At 41.9% G+C, this 26,443-nt stretch overlaps 2 long non-coding RNA genes across 2 annotated transcripts in view; one reads left to right on the top strand and one right to left on the bottom strand.

The window, feature by feature from the left end:
- Nucleotides 1–773: 773 nt before the first annotated feature.
- On the bottom strand, nucleotides 774–3,233 carry LOC112435768 (uncharacterized). The gene is made up of 4 exons (XR_003024781.2): nucleotides 2,950–3,233; nucleotides 2,407–2,485; nucleotides 1,933–2,028; nucleotides 774–1,186 (listed from the first exon to the last, which is right to left on the bottom strand). It is a non-coding gene; the product is annotated as an uncharacterized LOC112435768 (long non-coding RNA).
- A 1,829-nt stretch (nucleotides 3,234–5,062) lies between these two features.
- LOC143421714 (uncharacterized) overlaps nucleotides 5,063–26,443 on the top strand; it is a 64,539-nt gene continuing 43,158 nt past the window's right edge. The window contains exon 1 of the long non-coding RNA XR_013101276.1: nucleotides 5,063–5,215. This is a non-coding gene — a long non-coding RNA (uncharacterized LOC143421714). The remainder of the gene's footprint in view (nucleotides 5,216–26,443) is intronic.

Genomic DNA, 26,443 nt, shown 5'->3' with positions numbered 1-26,443 from the left:
GCTGTTGGTGTCTTTTGGAGGCCTTGTTTTTTTTTTTTTTTTTTTTAGTTATTTGACTGAAAATATGTCTTGCTAGGTGTGAGAACCAGAGATGCACTGTAAACCCGAACAAGTTGACTGAACTTAAAACTTTTGTGGAAACTGATTACCTCAAAAGATTTAAGTACAAAAACTCATATCTTCTAAGTATGGGGTACTCAAAATTTGTATTTATTGTTAACCTAAAAATTTTAAATTATATTTTATATTTTATTAATTGAGCTTTACTCAAAGACTGTATACTTTAATTTCAATATTTTTGTGTTTCTTGTAGTTTATTATTTTGATGCAACACAATGCAATTATATTACAACCTAAACTCAAATTATCTGATTATTAATTAAAAGATATTTATGTTGTGAGTGTAGACTACTAAAAAAAAAAAAAGTACGGAAATTCAGTTACTTTACATTTTGTTTATTTAACATTTTTTCATGAAAATTTAAAAACATCACAAATGTTTTTATAAAACAACTAACATGGACATCGGCACCATAAAGTGAGCATTATAAATTCTGTGTAGAACATTTATCTTTTTATAAACTCACAAAGGGTGACATCAGTCCTAATTGCATCTTTCTCAAAATACACAAAAATGCAAAACAAAAAGTCAAATACTAATCACTTTTTTTTTAAATAGAAATGAAAAACAATTTTTTAAAATGGGTACAAAGACGATCAGCTTCCAAATAACCAGATAAGGCAGTCAAGTATAGGAAAATTAGTTAAACTGATGGAGTTAAATCCACCCAAAGCCTGTAGTAAACTTAAAGTGCTTAAAGTGCTTCAAACAAAGTGCTCAGTAACAGAGTGCGTGTCCTAACAAACATTGCCTTATATTCCTTAAGAGCATGTAGGCAGGGGTTTCAGGGGTTTGCCGTCATCAAGCCCCATGAAGATATTTTGGACTAAGGCAAATGTGTGAACCAGCTTCCTGGGGTAGTCTAAATGCAGAGCATAGATCAAGCCAAACAATAAAGCAAATGCATTTGCAAATCTGGGAATATCACGCATCACCTAGTCGCCTTTCACCAAAACAGCCATGCTTGAGGAAGTAAAATGGACTGGACTGGGAAGCGCCGTCGGTAACCACTGTGAGAAGGGCAACTGGAGTGTCAATGAGGGTCGACTCATCCAATGCGTCCGCCTGGAATAGACACAGTATCAATGGTAAATGGCCTGTATTTGTATAGCGCTTTACACATTCAGTCATCCAGACATTCACACCCATTCACACACTGGTGATGGCAGCTACATTGTAGCCACAGCCGCCCTGGGGCGCACTGACAGAGGCAAGGCTGCCGGACACTGGCACCACCACCAGTAGGCAACGGGTGAAGTGTCTTGCCCAAGGACACAACGACCGAGACTGTCGGAGCCAGGGCTCGAACCGGCAACCTTCTGATTACAAGGCGAACTCCCAACTCTTGAGCCACGATCGCCCCAATTAAATAAGTAAAGTTGGTTTGAGAGAATGTGACAAGCATGACCTGTAATCTAGCAAAACATTCAGCAGTGTAGTGGGTTACTTTGTAACGAGTTAGGGTACTCTACTTTTTTTGAAAAATATACATTAACGTGTTAGCTTCTTGCATTACATAATTTGTATTTTTATTATTTTTCTAAAAAAAAAAGTAATTTTTTATTTCATGACTTTATCTCAAAAAGAAACTAAATCTTGACTTCAGCCTGGTTTTTGGGCCACCTGCAGCATAGCCATAGTGCTGTGATACGCCTGTGCCCTGCTCCTGACCTGTGTGTGTGTGGGTTTTCTACAGAGAGGGTATTTTGTTTGTACAATTTGGTAGCTGCTAGGGTATTAAATTGTATTTAAAAAAATCCATAGCATTTTATCTTACTGGCAGAATTTAAGTAATGCAAAAATACACTTACATTACATGTCTAAAAGAATTCTGGGTCCTCCTCCCGCAGGTATACAGGAAGGGCACGAAGTACTGCAGTGCGTTTCACGTTGATATCAGGCGCCTCCTAAAAAGGGAAAAGAAAAGTTCATTTAACGCAAAGTTTTCAGGTGTCATTCTTTGGGGAGAATACATGTTTATGAAACTGCATGACATCAGACTCTACTAAATTTTGGAGACTTTTCTTTTAAGATACAACCTTTCTGTCTCTTGTGACAGAGAGTATGTTTCTTAATCATTTGACAAAAACCCTACACAGTATTTTAAAATAGTGTTCTCCAGATCAGAGCTGTGATCTATATAGAACATGGGGTTCAAAGCAAGGAAAAAATGTGTGTTTATCAGTGAAACTTTTAATTTGTGTTAATTTTATCATTATCAATATATGAAATCTTCACCTTAAGGGACTTAATGAATGGTTTCTTCAATAGATCTTTCAACTCACCTGTGTTTACTGTCTCCACCTGAAATTAATTGCAGTCTGAATTTTTTTTTCTTCTGTCTTTTTGTCTTTGGCCTTCAGCCTTGGAAGAAAAAATAAAAATATTGAAAACCTTATCAGCACACTAAATATACAACACCTTGCTATATTTCAATTGTTTTAGATAGAAGTTGCCACTGCTAGCTAAGTCACTTTTGAATGATGCTAATGAGAAGAAAAAAAAAAAAAACCTGCCGAACAATGAGGCTGCTGTTGTAAAAACGCCAACTTTCTTGCGTTGGCAAGGGGTCGTTAAAATATCACTAAGACCCTTTCTTTATGTGTGATTCTTCGTAAAACTGTGTTTTAATCGGTTAAAACTGTAAAACTGACGACATAATCTATGTTTGAAAAAGAGCGCGAACAACCGCGAACAACTATTCACCACCTGGGTCTGTGCTTTTTAACACAACAGCGCATTCGAAAACAAGTTATTGGCTGCAACATATTAATATACTTGCTTTTTTACGGAAAAAATAAACATAACGAAGGTTCCGTTTTACTTACAAGTTTCTCCAAATGTGTTCTCCAGTCGCTCGAGAAGGGCAGCCATATTGAACAGAATTTTCTGTCAACGTCGTTCAGGTTAGAGAGAAGACGTCATGACGTCATGACGTCCACATGCGGAGCTCGGAAAAAAACATTTACTCAAAAATCATAATTAAGAAAGCAGTATTTACTCTTAACTTCTAAGCCATGTACAATTATAACTGTTTGAATCGTTAACCGAACAGAAAAGTTTTAAGTTGTTTCAACTTTGTGAGGAATTTTAATTGTTATATCCACAAACTTTATAAGTCAGGTAGACTGTTGGGGTTTACAGTGTGGGCAGTAACGCGTAATCCGATTACTTTTTTCAAGTAACGAGTAAAGTAAGGGATTACTATTGCAAAAAAGGTAATTAGATTACTGTTACGTTCCCGTAAGCACGCTGCATTACTGCCTTACTAAAACCGTGATTTTTTTTTGCGAGAGTGTCTCATGACAATGACGTAAGCGAGTGCGACATTCGTGGCAACAGCTGTGTGCAGATCAACAATGGATTATATATCGAGTGCGGGAGAGAGCATGAGCGTGCAGCGTTTAAAGCGTGGAAGTACTGACCTTATTTTGAGTTTGATTCTGTAAAAAGTGACAAAAACATTAGTGTCCGCTGTTGACTGCGTGTGAAGAAAACTTCTTTTTACAGCGAAAACCCCCCTTAACTTCCGAGCAAGCACCGAGTGCGCTACCTGGGGATGGGAAATTCACAGAAAAAACTTGCGGATTCTTCCACTGACCGCTGCAGCACACCTGCACCAGGGCACACATCCGCCTGCTATACAGGTGAAAATAGAGCAACAGGACTGCTGAGTTATTGATTTTATTTATTTTCTGCTGTGTTTCACTGGCATCTATTTGAAAGACTGAGTGTAAACACAAAAAATATTTTATTTTATGTGCTGGAATGTGCAGAAAATAGGTTTAAATGTTAAATAAATTTCTTCCAGTCAGAGAATGTTCCATATAATTTAATTTTCGCTTGATGCATAAAGTTAAAAGATTACAACTAATAAAACAAGTTTAAAAAAAAAAGAGACGTTTCCATTTGATTACATTTTGTATGATGGATTATGCAGAAAAAGTAGAATTGGGCTGAAAGATCTCTCGCTTTATCACCTATTCAGGTTGTAAATCGTGTTTTTGAAAAGTAACTAAGTAACTAATTACTTTTGAAAATAAGTAATCAGTAAAGTAACGGAATTAGTTTTGGGGGAAGTAATCAGTAATTAGTTACTGATTACTTTTTTCAAGTAACTTGACCAACACTGGTGAGAACATTAAAGTTTGTGCTTTGAAATTGTAGTATTTTGTTGATCTGTGTCTTTGCACCAATTAAGGAGCTATCCTATATCCTGAGCTGATAACTCAGCACTTTGCCTGTCCTTGAGAGATGTTTTGGGCTAAAAAAACTCCAACATGAAAGCAGCTAAAATTCTATTTGCACCTTTAGGCTGGTTCTTTTATAAATCTTGCAGGTTAAAAATGTGGCGTTCAGAAGGCATGTGGCAATGTCATGGCTATGTTGGTCTTTTTATATAGCCTGAGATTCACACAGTCAAATTATGGTTACGTATTTTATGGTAGCAAAAAGCAAGTATTGATAGCATAACTCAGTTTTTCATTGTCTCCAGGAATTTAAATGTCCTCTGAAGTCACAGATATGTGACTGGTGTGTGTGTGTGTGTGTGTGTGTGTGTGTGTGTGTGTGTGTGTGTGTGTGTGTGTGTGTGTGTGTGTGTGTGTGTGTTTGTGTGCATTTTTATGAGTATTTGTTCATCACCTCATCTGCTTTTCTTGACAGCTATGGATCATATTTCCCATGGTGTGCACAAAGCCTCAGCACCATTCAGGCAAACAAACAAACAAACTTAATCCCAGTCATAAGCATCTCTACACTATGTTTTCTTGTGTAAAATTGTCTTGTGTAAAACTGTCTGGGGGCGGAATTTGCAGGTAAATGAAGGGAGAAACAGCAGGAGTGGGGGGGTGGGTATGGCTGAGAGTCAGCAGCATGAAAAATGAGGGGTAAAGAGGCAGATGAAAAGTGCATTTTCTTACGTTTCCTTTTCAGGTGGCAACAAAAGCCCATTTATTTGGGCCTACATTTCCACTGGCAAAGTGTTGGAGTGTACTGTTAGCGGAGTGCATTATAAATACAGCCAGGCTTGCCGCTGTCCCCCCTCCTCCTCTCCCCGGATGGCCCAGGCTCCTGTGGAGCTCCAAACACTAGGTAATTATCCAGCACCACACCGCCTGCTGCTTCACTACCTGTGTGTCCAGCGCCACTAGAGAGAAGGATGGATGGAAGGGGTGGGGGAGAGAGACAGAGAGGGACAGATGGAAATGGAGAAGGATCAAGGCAGAGGGACAGAAAACTGTGTGTCTGTGTGAACGTAGAAGGAGAGAAGGAAAATGTGGAAATGTTTGATGCTTCTTTTTAAAGTATCAAACACAGGATGTGAGTCAACAAATGTAGAGTACAGTGGGGAAAAAACACAATGCACATGCAGAGAAAAAACCTATTAGCAGTTATGCTGCCTACTCATGAACTGTTTCAAAAATCATTGCACAAGTTAACGAACACTTGTGCGTCCCATGGAATATTTTGTATTATGTTGACACGATTCTATTACATAATTTCTGCAGGTCTCTCATAGCCACACCTTTTATTAAAGTGTATGCCCAGTTTATGTGAATGCCCTTTTCACACAGAGAGATTTCAAAAGAAAGAACTTGAAGCAAATGTGCAAATCTGTCTGTCTTCCCTCACCACCAGCTGGTCACAGCAGATAGCTGCCTCTCCCCGAGCCTGGATCTACCAGAGCTTTCTTCCTGTTAAAAGTTTTTCCTTCCCACTGTTGCCAAGTGGGGGCTGTCTGATTGTTTTGGTCAGCTATTGTATGTTTTTTACCTTACAATATAAAGCACCTTGAGGCAGCTGTTGTTTTGGCTTGGTGCTATATAAATAAAATTGAATTTATCCAAGTTTAATATATAGTTAATTCACAAACACAAAAGAAACTGATATTAATAGCAAATAAAATAAGGTAGTTGTACTGCTCTAATAATGAATAAAAAAACATTTTTATTCATGTTATGAATACTGGTGCTATTAATAGCTCTGACCATGTGTAATTATATGATTTCTTTTTGTAACTTATGGAGCTTTTCTGTCTCTCATTTGACTATTTTTCATACCAGTGCCCCGGTCTGCACTACACATGGCAGACTCTGTTCTGGAATTATTAACAAAATATAACGTAGGCCTACTGAAGAAAAATATTAATAGAGACCATCAATTAAGGTGGCTTTCCTTTCCTTTTCCAGAAATTTTTATTTTTATTTTTTCATTTTAATTCTTTATACTGCCATTAAAATACAATGTAGTCATGGGAGAATTTACATAGGAAGCAGCATGTGAGGCTGGGAAAGAATGTCTCGGACTCCCGGACCATCAGCACCGGCTCCCCTCAGGGCTGTGCTCTTTCTCCTCTGCTCTTCTCCCTGTACACCAACTGCTGCACCTCCACCCACCAGTCTGTCAAGCTAATCAAGTTTGCAGATGACACCACCGTTATTGGGCTCATCTCGGACAGGGATGAGTCTGCCTACAGGAGGGAGGTTGAACGTCTGGTGTCCTGGTGCAGCCACAACAACCTGGTGCTGAATGCCCAGAAGACAGTGGAGAATATTGTGGACTTCAGGAAGCACACAGCCCCACTCCCCCCCCATCATCCTGACTGACACCCCCATCACCTCTGTGGACTCATTCCGCTTCCTGGGTACCACCATCACTCAGGACCTGAAGTGGGAGCCCACCATCACCTCCGTCATCAAGAAAGCCCAGCAGAGGATGTACTTCCTGAGGCAGCTGAAGAAATTCAACCTGCCAACACGGACGATGATGCAATTCTACACTGCAATCATCGAGTCCATCCTCACCTCCTCCATCACCGTGTGGTACGCTGGAGCCACTATCAGGGACAAACAGAGACTGCAGCGTGTTGTGCGCTCTGCTGAGAAGGTGATTGGCTGTAGACTCCCATCTCTGCAGGACCTGTACACCTCCAGGACGCTGCGGCATGCAGCTCGGATCTCAGCTGACCCTTCTCACCCTGGATACAGTCTGTTTGACCTGCTCCCCTCAGGCAGGAGGCTCCGGTCCATTCGCACCAGAACCTCTCGCCATAAGAACAGTTTCTTCCCCTCTGCTGTTGGACTCATGAACAATAAACGTACGACTGTCCCCACCACTAACACATGACCCTACGCTGTGTTCACTGCATCATTCCATGTTTTGGCACTGATCACCACCTGCACTCATGTATATATCTTTCTACGTAGCACTTTTAATTCTTATTCTTATTTTTATTTTCATGTCTATTTAAACGTAATTTATGACAGTATGTTTGCACTGAAGCACCGCAGCAATTTCCTAATGTTGTAAACCTGCTCAACATTTGGCAATAAAACCCTTTCTGATTCTGATTCTGATAGTTAGTAACGATACGCAGTGGCACAAACCAGTGATCTGTATGCCAGACAAGGGCCAGATGTCATGACCTGGGCTTGATGAGGGCCTGTATGAAGTAGACCTGAGACTAAAGTGATGTGGCTAAACTAGACCTGCATGAAGCACATAAAAAACTGCAGATGTAGAGCCAAATACACCAAGAGTCCCAAATTTTTCCAAGTAAAAAATCTTTTCCACACCACCACCTTAGAAATCTACCCACATTATTAACACTGACACCAGTTTCTGCCCCTCCAGTCTCAGCGGAAATGGCAGTCCGTCAGACCAGCCATCAACTGTCCAGTTTTGGTGAGCTTGAGCCCTTTGCAAAGTCAGACTTTTCTTCTTGACTGACAGGAGTGGTCTTCGGCTGCTTTAGCCCATCTGCCTTAAGGTTTGTCATGTGCACTCCTCTTCTGTTCGCTGCCACTGTGAAGAGTAATATTTCTGAGCTACTGGTGTCTTTCCATCAATTGTAAGAAGTCAGCCAGGTGTTTCTGCCCATGAATAGCATATGAGATCATTCAAGTGCACATCTAACTTCACACCTATTTAAAATGAATACTTTCATCACTTTCATCACAAATGTACAGTACATCTTAAAGAAAAGAACTACAAAACATTTTGTAGTTCTTACATACAGCAGTATGGAAAAGTATTTACCTCCTTCCTGATTTTTTTTTGCACATTTATCACATTTCCATGTTTCAGATCATCAAACAATGTTTAATAGTTCACAAAGACAACACAAGTAAAATACAAAATGCAGTTCTTAAATAATGATTCAGTTCTTAAAGGGAAAAACATATCCCAACCTCGTGTGAACTCGTGTGAAAAAGTAATTTAATTTGAAGTAATTAAATCATAGATAAATTGGACCTGCTTGTTGCCAGACCTGTTGGATCAAGAAATTACTTAAATAGAAGCTTTCTAAAAAAAAGTGAAGTTGGGTAAAAGATCTAAAAACAACAACGACAAAAAAAAAAAACCCACAGAGCATTGGGTTAAAATCTAAAGAAACGGCCGAGAAACAAAGTTATTAACGCGTGTCGGTCTAGAAGCCATTTTCAAGGCTTTCAGTGAACCAAGGTGAGAGCCATTACTACCGAATGAAGAAACCTTAGAAGTCACTGGGCTACCAAAATTACTCCAAGAATGCACTGATAACTCATCCAGGAGGTCACAAAAGAGCCCGCAACATCTAAACAACTCCAATTCTTCTCCAAAAAGTTGATTCTGTTCATCTGGACGTAGCGTTTTGTGGGAGAAACGTTTCGTCACCCATCCAAGTGACTTCTTCAGTCTCAGCTGACTGCAGGTTTCCCCAATCTTATAAACAGTACATTTACATAATGACTGAAACCAGCCCACTGAAGGAACAATGGGCTGGGAGGTCAGTTCCTTAATCTTAGTTATGCAAATTCTCATGACCATTGATCAACAACCACTGACCAAAACCCACTGATCAAAGACCACTGATCAAAGACCACTGATCAAAGGCCAATTCTCCAATTCTTCTGTGCCTCAGTTATATTAGTGTTCATAATTCAAGAATAACAAAACTGTATATACTGTATATTCTGTGTATTTATTATTTCACTCTTATTGCCTGTTCTTATTGTCCTCATCTTCGTTATGCTGCTCTGTTGTTTGTTAATTGCCCCTTGGGGATAAATAAAGTCTTCTGATTCTGATTCTGAGAGAAAAAGCTCATCTTACTGTTGCCCCAAAACATCTCGGTGATCGCCAAGACTTTTGGGAAAATGTTCTGTCAACTGATGAGACCAAAGTTGGAACTTTTTGTACCCATCTGCCATAGAACTAACATAACATTTCATTAAACTAACATATCAACAGTCCAACATAGTGGTGGTAGAGTGATGATCTGGGGCTTTTTCTACTGCTTAAGGACCTGGACAACTTCCATAATTGATGACTGGATGATGAATTTGACCAGAGAATCCCTTTTCACAGCTCTTTATGAATTTAAAGCAAATTTTTTTGATTTGATTTTCGATTTTCTAGAAATACTTCAGCAAATGTTTATGTGTTCATGGGTATTTTGGTACACCATTAGTTTCTATACAAAGCAGGGTTTAAAGTTAATGAAAGGTTAAAAAAGTAGACTCTTTGGCAATTTGAACAGATCTTCGCAGAGTAAACACAGGTGTAATCAATACAATCAGTTATGGTGTTTTTAGCGATTCCATTGTACCAAGGATGTACCAGGGCTTTAATAATGACATTAATTACACCTGTGGTTATCATGGAATGATGTGTCAAAATGAATGCAGAGAATCAAGTTTTTGGCTATGAATTAGAAATCATTTGGTTCTTTTCTACTAGTGTTCATTTTGCTAAATTAAATGGCTTGGTTTTTTCACCACCTTATACCATGCTGCTCTCAAACTAAAACCGCACCATTAAACTGAATTGAAAGTGAGTGAGGGAGAGCGTGGAGTAAAAAAGCTCTCTGCCTTCGTGGCTCACCCTGTTAAAGTGTCTTTATTAGGAGTCAGGGACTGATCACACTGCTAAGTGACCTGCCAAGGTCACAAAGAAGGGCAGCCTTGGTAATTAGTATGCTCTTTAGTGAGGCAGGGACGCGATTGGCTTCGACGACATTAGTATGCCTCAGTGTGGGACTAAGGGGTTATGCTAAGCTACACTAGCCATTAGTATGCTCACATCTCAGGAGAACATGCAGTGCTGGGTTTTGTTCATGCCTGCCCACCGATGGATGTGGTGGACAGTGAGCACAGTTAATTGCGCTTTTGGAGTTTATTTAATTGGACTAATATAAGTTAAATGCAGCATCGGCAGTAATGTGATTCCCTTTAAAGAACCCTCTGGTAGTTTGCAACCTGTTTTATTTATGTGTTGTCTTTTTGGTTTCTTGCTAACAATAGAAATTATTCAGTTTGGATCAATTCCATTTTATTTGTATAGCGCCAAATCACAACAATAGTTACCTCAAGGTGCTTAATGTTATAAGGTAAAGACCCTACAGTAATAGACAGAATACTCCAACAATTGGACAACCCACCTAGGAACAAGCATTTGGCAGCAGTGAGAAGGAAAAACTTCCTTTTAACAGGAAGAAAACCAGGAGAACCAGGCTCAGGGAGGGGCAACCATCTGCCTTGACTGGTTGGGGGTGAGGGGAGGAAGACAGGACCAACAAACCCTGTGTAGTAGAGTCAGAGATTAATAATAACGAAATAATGAGCTAAATAACAATAACTAATGATTTAATCCAGAGTGGTGTATAAACACAGAGATTAAAGAAGTGTATGAAGAAGGAACACTCAGTGCATCATGACAAGACTGTAGCAGCCTAGGCCCATTGCACCTGATCCAGCCCTTACTACAGGCTTTATCCACTACTAAACATACACTTAGGAATAACCTGGATTTTGCCTAAGTTTGAGGGAAGTGTGAATTCTGTGTGGTACACCTCCTGATTCAGTTGGCTGTAGCAGCATTAATTTGGAGTAATCATTTTCTGTATGACTTTTTGAGTCTCTTGCTTTGTTTTGGGTGAATTTTGGCCAACTGTTCTTCATAATACTGTGTTACCTTACCTTTTAATTCGTGCATGCTAAAGGTCCTGCATCATTAGTTCAATCATTATGAGGTGTGAACTTTGGAACCTTGTTTCTTTTCTTTTTTATTCATTCGGTTGTACAGCTGGAATCACTGTCCTGTAGTATGACAAACTTTTGGCAAGGCTTTAGCTGTGAGACAGATGGCCTCACATCTGACTCTAGAATACTTTTGTATACAGAAGAATTCATGGTTGACTCAGTGACTTTAAGGTGCCTAAGTCCTGTGGCCTTGTTTGTCCAAAGCACATTATTCCAGAAGTCTTGAATCGTTCAGATGAAGCTTTGCAAGCCTGAACTGTGCTGCAATGCTCTTTTTAAAGAAACCCACTATATACATCCGGCTCCATGACCAACGCCAAAATGACAGTCACATCCCACAAATAGAGCTAAAAAAACTGTAACAAAAAAAAGGCTAAAGTAAATAATGCTCCTTTACCTTCGCACAAGCTGGAAATCGCTCAGTAATATTTACCGATCTGTTCGCCAGTCCATTTTAAAAGCTAAATGTGTAGAATCTTAGATTATACTTGTGTTCAGTCAGAACCACAATGGTTGAAAGGATGATATAAATGATTGCAGATGGAAATATATGTTAATGTAGTTCTGGTCTGGGACATCTCTGCTCTTCCCTGTGTTTACATAGAAAGCCAGGAGTCGGGAAGAGTGGCAGCAAGGCCCCCAGTACACAACAGAGCAGGTATTAATGAAATGAGATAAGGATGTGCTGGGGCCGAGATGGGTTGCATAACGGTTTATAATGGACCAACTGTAGGCAGCTTTGTATGAGTTGTGATAATCAGATAACTAGAAGAGCCTCAGCTGCAATGTGTAAATAGATGCAACCCTGTCACTATAAAGACTTGCATATGGCTTCTGTGAACTGATGGTATTTAATAAAGTTAAACAGCTGGAAGAAACAACCACAAGTTTTGCTTCTGTTACTTTTTTGTCAAACCAGACTCAAGCATGGAAACTCAATTTTGTGTTTTGACTAAATGTTTTTATCGATGGGATAGCAACACTTGTTTGTCCCAAGATTCTTTTGATCAGCAAAAGAATGCAACAGTGAAGGAGTGTGTGTCACATGCCAAAAGCTTTAGTGCCGGCAACCTGTAATGAGCCATGCTGGAAATGTATTTGAAATTACAAAGAAAAGCGTCTGGACTTCTTTAAGTTACTTGAAGACGTTTCACCTCTCATCCGGGAAGCTTCTTTAGTTCTGAAATGTCTTCAAGTAACTTAAAGAAGTCCAGACGCTTTTCTTTGCAAGCTCCTTTGACTACGATGCCCTGGATGACTGAGAACCTTCACAGACATATTTGAAATTACCTTGCACCTTTGCAAAAACAAGTCCTTTAATGGCTGCCCCGCTTAATTTGCATGACAGGGATCAGGGGGTAAATGGCTAGAACACTGTTCATGATCATTCTGGCTAGCTTTAACCCTTGATTAAGACATTGTTAAAATAAAATTCGTTTTACAAGTAAGTAAAACAGAAATTTGTTTTTTTCCCAAGTAAACAAAACACAGAATTGAACCCTTGCAGCAGCGTTGGCAGGAGTATTTAATGCCCCGAGTCCTCAGTACCCTTAGTATGCCCTTCCTGTGCAGGGCAAAGCTGCCCCAGCATCCACGACGCATTAATATGCACCTCGTCAGCAGGCCAGTGCCAGGCTCAGCTACGCCAGCCATTGTTCCGCCACAATCAAATTAGCCCTGCTGATGAGGCCTGAGCTCTGTGACCTCCACAGGCCCACTGGTTTCCCAGCCCCAGAAATGACAAAGAAGATCTGAGGAGCTTAGGTCTTCGGGGACGGCGGGGGCTCACATACTGATTTCTGATTATGTCGGCTCTCCTTTTATTTATATATTTACCCGCTAGAAGTAATTGAGATGAGGTGTTGACTGCAATATGCTAAGCAGACGCCCCTGGCATGTGACATGTGAACTTGGTGTTGATGTCTAGCAACAGAGTTTGCGTCGCGTGTGTTTTTGTGTGTGTCTCACGAGTTTTGCTACTTTTGTTTGGTTCCTGCAACGGGCGTACGTGTCACGCTTAGACATTGACAGTCAGCTCATCCCTCGCAGATCCCTCCAGACCACCCCTCCACCACCTCCCCCCTCCCTCCCCTCTCTCCCTTCACCTCTCGTCCACATTTGTCTGATTTAGTGTGATCAGATGTGAGAGCCGACGCCTGCTGCTGCTGTTAATGCACCGTGGGCTCCACATAATAGAAGCTCACTCTGCCTGTAACACTGCTCTGCCGTGTGTGTGGTTTTGGGCAGGAAGAGATGGAAAATTAGATGTAAAGCATACCAATATTTGTAATCCCAATATGCACTGATGGAAGTAGCCCTGTGATAAATGTTTTGTAGCCCCATCTCCACTCTTGTACCTACACCAATCCTGTGTACATCTAATTAACTGAAATATGTATCCAGCACATTTGTGTAACATAACTTTAAGGCAGGGGAGATCTCTGAGACTTCAGCTGACCTGCAGATTTGATACGGATCAGTGAAGGTTCACTGGGAGAGTGCAGCACAGTGAAACATGGTAAAGAAATCCCAATCAGATCGCACAATTACACTGCGGATGACTGCAGATCGGGTGGCAGCCGATCGGTCGCGGTGAAGGGGGAAAATGAGAGAAAGGGCTGAAGCAGGAAGTTCATGTCCTCTAATTTTCAAACATGTTAAAAGTGATACCTTGACAGTTTGAATGTTTTTTTTAGTTGCACAGGAAGATATCACATGGTGGAGGAAAATTTGTCTGCACACATCTTATTGGTAGGTAAGTGAAATTCAGCTTGTTAGTTATTAGGATTCTGACCTTTGTCTCTAGGATTTGACATGTGCCAAATGTAGAAGAGAAAAACACACTGACTGACTTTTATTGTGTCACCTGTAGGGATGGGTATCGAAAACCGGTTCTTGTTGAGAACCTGTTCCCACTGTTTCAATTCCTTGGAATTGTTTGCCATTTTTGCAAACGATTCCCTTATGGACTCCAGTCGCCCCGAATGACGTCACCACGTTGCGGAGCGTCATTTACTTGGCGGATCAAACGCTAAAAAGTTTGGTTATACTTTACGAGAACGGATGATAACAGGGCAACTTGCAATACTTGCAAAGTAGATATTTCATTTAAGGGAGGAAACACTACGAATATGCAAAAGCATTTGCTCACAAAACACGCGATGAATATCGTGTTTTTAATTCCGCTCCGGACTCGTGAATCTCAACCCAGCAGCAGCGGTAACGTTTGCACGTCCTCTCCCGTTAATGCGGCAGGTAAATAATCAACTAACAGTGCATATTATGTTTGCGCGATCTGCCTTATTACAAAACCTGCCATTACTGTGCATTTAGGTGACCATGATGAGGCAGACAGAGTCTGGCTGGCTCAGATGCTGGCAGTTCTCACTGCAGTCTACCGTTATTGTCTCCTTTCAGCCCAGGATAGACGAATGTCACCGAGCAGTGACTAAGTTTGTGGTAAAAGTCTTGCACCCATTTGCCACAGCAGATGCCCTCGATTTTCGGTAAGTGAATGTGTTTAATTGTAGGCAGGGACATTACTGGATATTCTTGTGTAATTGCTACAGAATAATTTAGGTTATACTTTGTTATTGCTACAGAAGAATATTTATTTTATTATTTTACATTTACAATTTTTTTCCCCGGGGACCCTGTGACACCCCATTGAAGAGCCGTAGGCTGTGGATCGCTTAAGATCTCACTGTTGGGTTTGTAAGGCCATGCTACTCCTAAATTTCTATCTTGTTCAAAGAGAAGATATAAAACAAAGTTCTAAGCTAATCGACCTTAGTGTTCTCCTTTTTAAAAAAAAGCATCGATAAGAGAATCGATAAAGAATCGAATCGTTAAACAGAATCGAAAATGGAATCTGAATCATGAAAATCTTATCAATACCCATCCCTAGTCACCTGAAGACTCCTTGTTGGTAGTCAGAGCTCTGTTTGTGCTGCAAAGTTGTTTTTTTTATTTTAAAGCATCTGATTTAGAAAAGAACACACTTTAGGGACTAAAATCTGAGATCATATTTGGAAGTCTTTCTTATGTGTGTATATTTCAAATTTAATGTGATATTTATCCTAAAAAATGATTTTAAATGATTCTATTAGCGAAACACTCCATAACGCTGGGCAGCATCCACGATCATATGTGCACTTAAAGTGGCCTTAACAACTAAGATGAATAAATAGTAATTAGTGTAACTGGACCCAGGTAAGCTGCCCCTTTCCCTTCTTTTGTTTTTTTCTTGAGAGATGAAGCCTCGGTAGGTAACCAGACACTCAAAGAAATGTTTTTAGTGACACAATACACTTCTTTCAAAACCTTCTTTCACTTTCAGAAACCATTTGAAGTCATGTGGCTTTTCATCCCTCATCAGTGCTCTAACACATTCTGTTGTGGCTTTATCATGTGCCTCTGCCCTCCATGTTTTTTGTCGCTCGGTCCTCGTCTACTCTCCTGCTCAGTGTCTTAGCTCACTTTATCTCTTTTTTCTTCCCAGCAGCTGGCTTGAATACTGATGGTGTTCATTCTGGATCTGATTAAGCCCCCGCTTGGCAGAATCAGACAGTAGACATAAATATCTGGGGGCATCTGAGAGAGAGACAAGTTGGTTAAAGAGGACCGAGTGTAGATCAGGTTTCTACCCCTGATGAAAATCGATGCGACTTGACCGGTCGCAGAGTGACTCAACATGTCAGCTCTAAAGAGAGCAGCCATTATATCATTAGAGCTAATTTCATCTTCCTCTTCTTGTGTCTCCATTGTTATTCAGTCATTTACTGAGGATGCGCATGCAGATGGTTCACGACTGTCCATTGTCATCATTCTCAACCAGCTTCAAACACCAATGTTTGAGAATGAATTGCAGTGACATTTTTCTTTCTTTTTTGTAGAAATGATGATAGTTCTATCTTCCATTTAGAAGTAAAAGAAGTCTCAGAAAGATGTCAGCAGGTCACTCTTCATAAAGGCAACAGTTACTGTGCTACTAATTTCAGTAAATGACATAAAAAAAATGCCAGAAGTGGTAAAAGTTATCAAGGAGTCCAAAGTATCCATTGTCCATGCTATCCTGGCATGGAGGTAATTAGTTTTGGTTTCATCTGCTTTGGTTTTATCACAAAAGACTTTCTGGTGCAATTAAGAAAATGAAAAGTCACTTAATTTGTCTTCAAAGACTGTTGGGGTAAAAAAAAAAAATCCACATTTAAACATGGGAATAGGGTTCAACCTGTTTCAGTAATCTTAAAATTAGTGTTTAAACTGTGATCATTTATTGTGTATGCTCAAAAATTTTTGTAAATTTCTGTTAAATCTCAGCAACATTTGAATGAAGGTGCAGTGATAGTTGTTGTGATGTCACTCTGATAACGTAAGTACTACCTGTGTAGAGAAGTGCTGAGCTTTGGAACAGTTTCCGGATTGTTTTGGCACGGCTGTCCACACTGACAGAGCCAAAAGCTGGGACAGCCAGTGCTGCTAAAAGTGAAACACAGCATTTTTTCCAGCCACCTCTGTCCACATCAGTCCTCTTATACTCAGTCTCAGCAATAGATTGTATTTGCTTACTGGGTGTTTTGTACTTTTTTTTTCTAGCAGTCTCTCAGAGTATAACAATTAACAAACCAACTTTGTCTGAAAAAGGTTTCAGAGCCCAGTTAATTTGGGTGGATTTAAACTTTGATACATTTGCATATATAAGTGGACGATTGCAGATGGCATGCTGTCTAATAAGGGTTGGACATATGATAGCATGCTGCTCTATTGGATTGAGATCTGGTGATGGTCGAATTCATTTGAGTACTGTGAACTCATTGTGATGTTGTTCTTCGTCTTTCGGTTGCCCACTTTAGGGATCACCTCCATCTCATCCTGTGCATGTACTCCTTCAAAAACATCCACAAACTTCCTCTGAAGTCTTCCTCTTTTGCTCCTGACAGCTCCATCTTTACCATCCTTTGTCCAGTATATCCACTACCCCTCCTCTGAACAGGTCTTCCCTCTCTAACTTTGTCTCCAGATGGCTCAACCTGAGCAGTCTCTCTGTTGTACTGATTTTCAATCCATTCTACAAAATTTTATTAAATCTCTCTACTCCTTACATATTTGCCTTTCCACCTGTCTCCCTCTCAATCACATAAATGTACTGACTTTCATTCCTCTTCTCTCTAGTGCATCCCTCCACCTTCCCAGACTACCATCCACAAACACATCCATGCTCTCTACTCCCACTATAGATTACAGTGTTGTCTGCAAACATTATAAGTCTATGAATACTCCCACCTGAGCTCAAAATAGTGGTGAAAAAGTCCACTGCCCTCTCTCCTAGACATCTCCACAGGCATCTCATCTGTCTCATTCCACTCCTCTTCACAGCTGCCCTTATTTCCTGATTCACGAACTTTGCTCCATCTGTCCTCCTTTCTCTGTCATTTTCTTTATTCATCCAATGTGATGTTTGAAAAAACACTTTGCCATTGTTTGACGTTTTTAACATTTTGCATCATCATCCAAAGAGATGGATATGGTCATCTGCACACCACTGTGACTTGCAAACATATAACACAAACAAACAAAAAACTACAAATACATATAAACAGTCTGACTAGAGCAAGTAATTGTGATGCATTGTTTTTTTTCTTCCAGATTGAATGGTAGTTTTTAGACATAAAGGAAATTGAGTGGTTGCTATAGTTTTGTAATGTTCAACAATAATCATCATTGGGGACCAAGTTACAATAGTTAAAAACCTTGCTGGTATTTGTCAACTCTCCTTATGTGTAAATGTTACTCGAACCCACCCCCCCCCAAAAAAAAACAAAAAACAAAAAAACACAACCAAAGCTCATCATGTCATTGATATTCCACAACAGCATGTTTTCCTTAAAACAAGCCGAGTATTTAGGCAGCAGGGGATATATTTCCACTGTTTGATGTTGTTGAGTAATTTTAAGATCTTGGGCCAGCTCTTATCTCTCTGTGACTTGCACAGTCTCCCTTCCTTCAAGCAATGCTCAGATATCTCCACTAGAGGCTCCCTGTTGAGCATAACATACACACTCACTCCTTCTGCAAGCAGACACACAGACGCACACCCACACGCACGCGTGCACGCGTGCATACACCCTTCATACACTCTCTCATGCTGTTCTCCTCAAACACACTCCTGCAAAGCAATGACCAGGGTGGATTGCTATTTGGCGTTGCAGGGCATTAGCCACTGATGTCTTAACACTTGTAAATGAACCCTCCGCCCCTCCTAATCTGTCACTTTAATGCACTATAGATTTTATTTCAGCCTCTGTAGTATCACATTCTCAATAATAATCATCAAGCCGACGCTGTTGTCCCCTCCTGCAGAAATTAAATCTCGCCGCTGAGTGCACAACTAATAAAAGATGTTGCCGGAGGAAATAAAAAAATAAATATGATGAATCATAAGCAGTGGGGATTTGTATTCAGATGCGAAAGACAATTACACAAAGAGTTTGAATTTATCAGCCTCTTTGCCTCTCAAAGGCTCAATAACGGGCCACCACCGCCGGGCGCTGGTAGCTGCACGCTCACACGCACATCCATCTCATGGACATCTATGCACACAGTGTACAAATAAACACACTCAAGCATATTATGCAGACAGCAACACACACATTTTCTCTTTCACCCTGTGAAACGCTCTCCACAGACACACATATTCGCACCTGCTACCAAGAGGCTTTGTTGTGCAGCTTATGTCCTTGCTGATGAGTAATATTACCTAAAATATTCTTTCTTTTATTTATAACTTCTGCTGAGTGATCTCAACAGAAAATTAAGACGTAAATGTTGACGCTAACGGACTTCTTATTCAAGCTCTTTCATCCCATGCAATATAAAGTGTGTTCCTTTACATGATGCGTGTATTTTTACATTATGTATGACAATATGTGTTGTTAGTGCTGACAACAATGATCATTTAGCCTCAGATATCCTTCAATAATGTATCTTATTTCTATATTAAATATATTCTGAATAATCAGAAAAAGGACTGGACATCAAATGCCTCCTTCAGACCAAATAAGAATTTAAAATTGGAAAGATACTAGTTTGCTAACTGGGTTTCTACCATATCTGAAGAAACATGAACATCAGGCAACAAACAAAAATTTCTTGGCCAGAAATTATATAAACATGTGAGGATGTTTCCTATGACAGGCGTTGTATGGATTACAATTTCATTGTACAATGAAATTGTAATCATAGAATAACCCTAAGGGTAGAACCATGAGTATTTGTGTCAAAAGGATTTGTATAACATATCGTGACATATGACGTAAAATGTGCATTAGTTAATAGTTGTGTGTTGTTATAAAATATTTGTTTGTATGAAATAATAATCATCTTGAAAATGCAAAATGTAGACTACACACATAGGAACTGGATACTAGCTCACAGGAACAAGAGATTCAGAAATGCTGATAAAACAGTGACCACTACTCTGATATTCACCAGCTAAGCTGGCAATGAGAATACAGAAAGTGGACAAACACTATGTAGCAGCACCAGACTTACAAAATATCTTAATCTAATATCACAGCTATATTGACGGGGACAGCAAGGGTGCCTGATTATTAAATCAAAGGTCTTCTTTATGATGGCATAATACATATAGTAGCAGAACGTGCTGGACTCCCTTCTCTCTTGCCTGCAAAGACAGCACCATTCACACAGGCCTACACACAAGTTGGCAACAATCTGGAAACTACCAATGGCTAAGGAAAAGTGGGCATTCCCCAACTGGTTGCATGTTGTGACTGGCAGTTGCTGTGAAATTGATTGCTAATGCCTCAGAGACCGGTCAGTGACCCCTGTGGCAATGACCAATCATCAGGGAAAAGTGTGTGTTACATGACCAACTCACAAGGACTATACACTTCCTTTTGCATTTGCTTTGGTTACTAGTAGGTTCCTGTGGTTGTCAGGAGGAAGGCACCAACTTTTATAGAAACGTCAACGATCTTCCAAAACTGTAAATTTTTACACTTGTTTATGGTTGACCAACCAATTGGATATACTAAGAAGGATTAAGGGGATCCATAAAGGTGGTAGGACTGGAAGCCTTACTTTAAATGATTAAATTATTTGTGTTTCAAGCATACACAGCAAAATCTCCAGTGTTAAATTAACACTAGAGAGTGTCTATATGGGTCCACACCTCTGAGTGTTAAATACAACACTGTTGAGTGTTAAATTAACACTTTTGACAGTGTTATATGTTTAAAAGTAAGCTAGTCAGTTTTGAAGATTAACAATAGCTAACACTGAGCAGTGCTGATTTTCTAACACTGGAAAATAACTCAAAATGTTAGAAATATTGCCAAGACTGGCAATAGGGACATGGAATGTCACCTCTCTGGTGGGGAAGGAGCCTGAGTTAGTGCGTGAGGTTGAGAGGTACCGGCTAGATATAGTCGGGCTCACCTCTACACATGGCTTGGGCTCTGGAACCAGTCTCCTGGAGAGGGGCTGGACTCTGTCTCAGTCTGGAGTTGCCCCTGGTGAGAGGCGGCGGGCTGGGGTGGGTATCCTAATATCCCCTCGGCTTGCTGCCGGTACGTTGGGGTTTTTCCCGGTGGACGAGAGGGTTTGTTCGCTGCGCCTTAGGGTCGGGGAATGGGTCCTGACTGTCATCTGCGCTTATGCGCCGAGTGGCAGTTCAGAGTACCCAGCCTTCTTCTTAGAGTCCCTGGGGGGGGGGGGGGGGGGTGCTGGAGGGTGCTCCACCTGGAGACTCTGTTGTCCTGCTGGGAGACTTCAATGCTCACGTGGGTAACGACAGCGAGACCTGGAGGGGCGTGATTGGGAGGAACGGCCTCCCTGATCTGAACCCGAGCGGTGCTCTGTTATTGGACTTCTGTGCTAATCACAGTTTGGCCATAACGAACACCCTGTTCGAACATAAGAGTGTCCATAAGTGCACATGGCACCAGGACGCTCTAGGCCGTAGGTCGATGATCGATTTTGTAATCGTATCAGCAGATCTGCGACCATATGTTCTGGACACTCGGGTAAAGAGAGGGGCTGAGCTGTCAACTGATCACCACCTGGTGGTGAGTTGGATCAGGTGGCGGGGGAAGACGCTGGACAGACCTGGTGCACCTAAACGCGTAGTGAGGGTGTGCTGGGAACGTCTAGCAGAGGCCCCAGTCCGCGAGATCTTCAACGCACACCTCCGGCAGAGCTTCAACAGCATTCCGAGGGAGACTGGGGACATTGAGTCCGAATGGACCATGTTCAGCGTCTCCATTGCCGAAGCTGCTGCATTGAGCTGCGGCCGCAAGGTGGTTGGTGCCTGCCGTGGTGGTAATCCCCGAACCAAATGGTGGACACCAGAGGTGAAGGGAGCCACTAGGCTGAAGAAGGAGTCCTATCGGGCTTGGTTAGCCTGTGGGACTCCGGAGGCAGCCGACAGGTATCGACAGGCCAAGCGGAATGCGGCTCGGGCAGTGGCTGAAGCAAAAACTCGGGTGTGGGAGGAGTTCGGAGAGGCCATGGAAGAAGACTTTCGGACTGCCTCGAAGAGATTCTGGCAAACCGTCAGACGTCTCAGGAGGGGAAAGCGGTGCTCTACCTGCACTGTGTATAGTGCTGGCGGAGCGCTGCTGACGTCGACTGAGAAAATTGTCAGGCGGTGGAAGGAATACTTCGAGGACCTCCTTAATCCCACCGACACGTCTTCCGAGGAGGAAGCAGAGTCTGGGGATGAGGGGAATGACCCGCCAATTTCCGGGGGCGAGGTCACTGAGGCAGTTAAACAACTCCTTGGTGGCAGAGCCCCTGGTGTTGATGAGGTCCGCCCCGAGTTCCTGAAGGCTCTGGACATTGTAGGGCTGTCCTGGTTGACACGCCTCTGCAATGTTGCGTGGAGATCAGGGGCAGTACCTGTGGACTGGCAGACCGGGGTGGTGGTCCCCATCTTTAAGAAAGGGGACCGGAGGGTGTGTTCCAACTACAGGGGGATCACACTCCTCAGCCTCCCTGGGAAAGTCTATGCCAGGGTGCTGGAAAGGAGAGTTCGTCCGTTAGTCGAACCTCGGATACAGGAGGAACAATGCGGTTTTCGTCCTGGTCGCGGAACACTGGACCAGCTCTTTATCCTCTCCAGGATACTTGAGGGTGCATGGGAGTTTGCCCAACCAGTCTACATGTGTTTTGTGGACTTGGAGAAGGCATTCGACCGTGTCCCTCGGGGTGTCCTGTGGGAGGTGTTGCGGGAATATGGGGTGTCTGGCCCATTGCTACGGGCCATTCGATCCCTATACAACCGTTGCAAGAGCTTGGTTCGCATTGCCGGCAATAAGTCGGACTCGTTCCCGGTGGGTGATGGGCTCCGCCAGGGCTGCCCTTTGTCTCCGGTTCTGTTCATAATTTTTATGGACAGGATTTCTAGGCGCAGCCAAGTGGCGGAGGGCTTTCGCTTTGGTGGCCTCAGAATCTCATCTCTGATTTTTGCAGATGATGTGGTTCTGTTGGCTTCATCGGGTGAGGGCCTCCAGCTCGCACTGGAACGGTTCGCAGCCGAGTGTGAAGCAGCGGGAATGAGGATCAGCACCTCCAAATCTGAGGCCATGGTTCTCAGCCGGAAAAGGGTGGAGTGCCCACTCCGGGTCGGGGATGAGTTCCTGCCCCAAGTGGAGGAGTTCAAGTATCTCGGGGTCTTGTTCGCGAGTGATGGGAGAAGGGAGCCGGAGATCGACAGACGGATTGGGGCTGCAGCTGCAGTAATGCGGACGCTGCACCGGTCCGTCGTGGTGAAGAGGGAGCTGAGTGTAAAAGCAAAGCTCTCAATTTACCGGTCGATCTACGTCCCTACCCTCACCTATGGCCACGAGCTGTGGGTAGTGACCGAAAGAACGAGATCGCGGATACAAGCGGCAGAAATGAGCTTCCTCCGAAGGGTGGCTGGCCTCTCCCTTAGAGATAGGGTGAGAAGTTCGGCCATCCGGGAGGGGCTCAGAGTAGAGCAGCTGCTGCTCCACATCGAAAGGAGCCAGCTGAGGTGGTTCGGGCATCTGACAAGGATGCCCCCTGGGCGCCTCCTGGGTGAGGTGTTCCAGGCATGTCCCACCGGGAGGACACCCCGGGGCAGACCCAGGACACGCTGGAGAGATTATATCTCTCGGCTGGCCTGGGAACGCCTTGGTATTCCCCCGGATAAGCTGGAGGAGGTGGCTGGGGAGAGGGAGGTATGGGCCTCTTTGCTTAGGCTGCTGCCCCCGCGACCCGGCCCCGGACAAAGCGGATGAAGATGGATGGATGGATGGATGCCAGTATCTCGTGAATTCAAACTAAAAGACGTATATTGCAAGGGGTTAACACCAACTACTACAGGGGTTGGTAATAGAAGCTTAGACAAAGAGCAAAGGGTAAGACTATACACACAAACGAGGTAATAAAGCAAGGTGGAAACACCAAGGTAACAAAACACAGCTAAAACAAAGTAAAACACTAACAAAGGAAGTCAAAGCAACAACAAGGCACACGAGACAAAAGAGGACCAAAATAAAAGAGGTATAGACTTAACTGAAGTACAGAAAGCATCAAATAAAATTAATAATGACAAAAAGCCACAGCCCATGACATAAATGAAACTTTGATTACTAGCTACATTATTGTCACAACTGTGGCCTGGCTCAATTAACCAGCCCAGAACACAGATTATCTTTGGGGTTCTTTTAATCTGAATGATAAAGTAAGCTCTCAGAAGAAAATAAAAAGGTTGTAAAAATAAGGAAATAAAATCATTACAGACAGTTCTTATCCAGCAACAGCTTTGTGCACTGGTAACCCACTGCTGCTGGAGGTTATTTTCCCAACTTTATCAGCGTCTGGAACTCAAAGATGTCTAGCGTCAATTTGTGACTGATATAAACCCATCCAGAAACAAAACAAATTTAGCAATGCAAAAATAACTGTAGTGGCTTCTCCTGCTAAAATACAGAGCCAAATTTAAACAGTTACCAAAGGTACATTTTCCCTCTTACCCACGGAGATATTATAATACAAGTGTGAACTGAAACACATACAGTGCATTAATCCAGCAGAAAACAGAATACAGAATCCTTCTGAGATGAACGGCGAAGTCAGTTGCCTTAACTGTTACCCATCTTGCGTTTAAAACAGACCACGCAGCAAAAAATGGCATTGCACACCTACATTACACCAATGCAAGCTAGCACTTCCGTGAATGTCCCTGTAGATCCCCATCATCCTTTGCGCTCTCAGAGGTACCCCAAAGGAAACAGAGCCATCCAGTGGCGTGTCCCATAATACTGACCGTGAATCATGAATAATTGTGCCCTGCTGTGTGTTGTGACTTTAGCAAGACACACACAGAGAGTAAGCTAAGTATATTTCTGTGCAGTGCATTCCAGAACAGTATAGACAATATTAAAAGAGAAGACGGGACTTAACCCTTGTATGGTGTTCGGGTCTGTGAGACCCGTTTTCAGTTTTTTTCAAAAGAAAAATTAAACAATTAATTATTTTTTCAACCTGAAATTCATTGGCTTTGGCTTATTTTCTGTGAAGAACATAAATCCAAACTAATTTTCAATGACCTCATACTGTACCTCCCCCCACGCATTTACATTACATACAAGGTATTCGGGTCCACTGGACCCAGGTCTAATAAAAGTGTTGAAAGTGTAGGTCCTGTGTTCCTACACTCTGTCTTCCTCCTTTCTGGTGCTGCTGATAGTGTTTTCTTCCCCTCCTGCTCGCACACAAAGTTGCAACATTGTTGAAAATTCAACTATCAACACCGTTTGCTCTTACATTCCCGCACATTTTACCCTCTTTCTTGAGGGATCCAAATTTTATTTTCTCATACCCTGTCCCACCTGCAAATTAGGGGCATAATACTATAAATAAGACTTTGCCAATATGGTTCCTTATCACAACTGATCAAGATGGCAAAATATTATCTGCTGCGAGGGCCATCCAATTGATTTTGGAAGAGAGAGGGGCTTCGGATGATGATGTTGACAAAGAGGTTTCAGAATATTTCACATTTCTGAAAATTCAGAGTCTGACAGGGACTTTGAAGAAGAGGATGAGGTTGAGCACCATTTAGTAACAAAATGAAGACGAGTACCCCATCTGCAGCCAGCTCCAGGACCAGAACAAGCCCACCAGACAGCAAGTGAAGAAATATGGATGTCAATAACTGGTGAAATTGAATGGTCTTCTTGCCCAAGAAATGAGCCACCCTGCAGAGCTGTTACTGTGATCAGCCAGGGCCAACCCGGCTGGCAGTTACTCATGTGCAGGACATCAAGTCTTCATTTGAGCTTTTCATCCCAGATTCCATCCAGAAAATTATTCTGGATTGCAGTAATCTAGAAGGAAGGTGTGTTTTTGGAGAGAGGTGGAAGGAGATGGACCAAATTCATCTAAGAACCCCAAAGGCCTACTTTGGTTCTTATCCTTGCAGGAGTTTTCAGGTCCAAAGGGGAATCCACAGAATCCCTGTGGGATGCAGAAACCTTTCCGTGCATCAATGTCTCTGGAAAACTTCCACACAATTTCCAGGATTATCTGTTTTGATAACCGAGACGACAGACCAGCTCGACGGCAGAGAGACAAGCTAGCTGCCATCAGGACAGTGTGGGATAAGTGGGTGCGCCACCTCTCCCTGTTTTACAACCCTGGGCCTAATGTCACCATTGATGAGCAGCTGATCCCATTTAGTTGTGAAACATATTGCTTCACGTGTAAATGTGTTGTGTCTTTCCACTCACTCCACTTGATTATAACTGATTTATTTTTTTATAACATTTTATAAAAAAAAAACAAAACGAGAAGCACATTAATTCATAAATGTGATCTAACAAAGGTAAAGGGAAAAAATTAACCATGTTTGCTGTTCATATGGTTTGTAATTGGGATGAAGTGAACATCTGTTGAGTAATTTAACATAAAATTGTTTGATAGTGTTAATTTGGAAAGCCAAAACTCTAGCAGGTCCACCAGACCCATGAACACTGGCTGAGTAACAAAAATATGAACACCACACAAGGGTTAAACAAGGAGTTAGCAGGAATGCCTTTTGTTAAGTAGATTTAAGCAGGAATAATAACAACTGGCACTTTAAGCATTTTTTGTAAATGTAGTTTTAAATGTTTAACTTGTAGATCTTTGGAAAAATTCTTGTATCTTTGTGCTCAAGTGCAGGCTGCACTGATAACTGTAAGAACATCCGACTCAGTAGAGCTGCTTCATACTGTAAGGCTGCTGGACAAACGTCTCCCTGGGT

The sequence above is a fragment of the Maylandia zebra genome, linkage group LG13 (genome assembly GCF_041146795.1).
Source record: "Maylandia zebra isolate NMK-2024a linkage group LG13, Mzebra_GT3a, whole genome shotgun sequence".
In the NCBI taxonomy this organism is placed as follows: Eukaryota; Metazoa; Chordata; class Actinopteri; order Cichliformes; family Cichlidae; genus Maylandia; species Maylandia zebra.
This window is presented reverse-complemented; position numbering and strand designations above follow the sequence as displayed.